Below are 1,665 nucleotides of genomic sequence, written 5' to 3' on the forward strand. Positions count from 1 at the left end.
CAATTGTAAAATAGGGATAATATTATCTACTTTATAGGACTTACAGAATTTTAGAAATAAGATGTGGAAAATGCCTACTGTCCTACCTGGCACATAACAAATATTCTACAATTGGTAGTGATTACATCCTAGATAGCAAGAATTTTGTCTTTATTGTCAACTTTATTGTCAACTAGTATATGTTGTCTTTCAGTCACATATTTTATGCAGTTAGTACCTGGATTCCCGCAGATAGTGGCCAAAAGAAGTTAACTAACCTTCAGAAAGGTTTATTTATAATTCCTGTCTTAGGATGACAGCTGAATGTTGCAGGGATATAAGATCCTAAATTTATTGAAATATTCAAATTCTATAAAACTCATGTGGCTTTGTATGGGTCTACATTTCAAAACTGCAGTTTATTTTCTACAAACTAATGTTTATGCATTACTATATACACAGTACCTCTTATGCTGAAATGAGGATCTGTCTTTCGAGACAAATCAAAAATATGAATTTCAAGTATTGTTACAAGCCTGACAAACATATTCGTAAAATGCGACTTGTCACAAATGCATGTTGCATAAATAGCCATTTCCTGACTTTTATGATGCGATTTTTAACCCACAGAGTTTAATACCATGCTAGGATGAGCAGAGAATAAATAAGATTTTGTATTGTAAGCCTAAATCTTTTCAATAATAGTCTTTCATTTGACACAAACTTATGATTATGCCCATCTCAATAATACTCAAACTGTAAGACAAATGTCTGAAGCTTTTATTAAGTGCACTACAGCAATTTTGTTATATGAAAGGTTATTTTAAGTTTTTTGTAAACATTGAAAGTTAAAAATACGGATATATTAGTTTATACAGAAAAATAAATTACCTGTTTTAGAGCACTTAAATATGAAATGCAATAAAAAAAGCTCATTAACCAACTTATCACAAATACCAAACAGGCCAATGATTTTGGTAATTATCAGGACAACTCAATTTTTGCTTTACTATGCAGAACTTATTTGCTGAACTGAATTTGCGATCATCAAAATTACTTACAATATACTACTTACTGAAGCATGACAGAGTCAAACTGTTATAACCAATTAATTGAACCTAATAAAGCTTTTAAATTATTTTTGTTTATTAGCATTCCTTTGAGGTTAATGATGTGATCTTTCTTTTGGCTAGGAGGAATAAGTAAAAATTTTAGAGGAAAATTAATTTTTTTTTTGTTTTGAGATAACCGAGATTCCCTAACAGCTAAATGATAAAGTATTGTTCTTACCCAAATCTGAAAGAAAATCTCACCATAAATTAATTTATTTGTACTCTTTGTTAAACATTTTTTTCAATCAACACTTTTTGTATGTTAAATTTGTTGGAAGTTCAAGGTCTGTGTTGGTTTGATTTTCTGCTACTGCAAGGTAGATATATAGAAGAAATCATTGCTTTCTAGACCAGTTTAATTTCCTGATTAGGGCAGATATTGCACCATCCGTTGTATACTCTGTGGTGCTTGTGAATGTAATTTTATCTCTTTTCTCTAGAGAAAGTCTGCTTTGAGTCACCTATGAAATGAGCTGTTGTTCTTTGCTCTTTGACTTGTATTTGAAAGGTGATTATAATAGTAAGGCTATTCCATACTTTTCATTATATGTGAGAAGAAAGTTATGTGGGTATA

The sequence above is a fragment of the Rhinolophus sinicus genome, chromosome 18, assembly GCF_057876585.1.
Source record: "Rhinolophus sinicus isolate RSI-liver-muscle chromosome 18, RSI-T2T, whole genome shotgun sequence".
In the NCBI taxonomy this organism is placed as follows: Eukaryota; Metazoa; Chordata; class Mammalia; order Chiroptera; family Rhinolophidae; genus Rhinolophus; species Rhinolophus sinicus.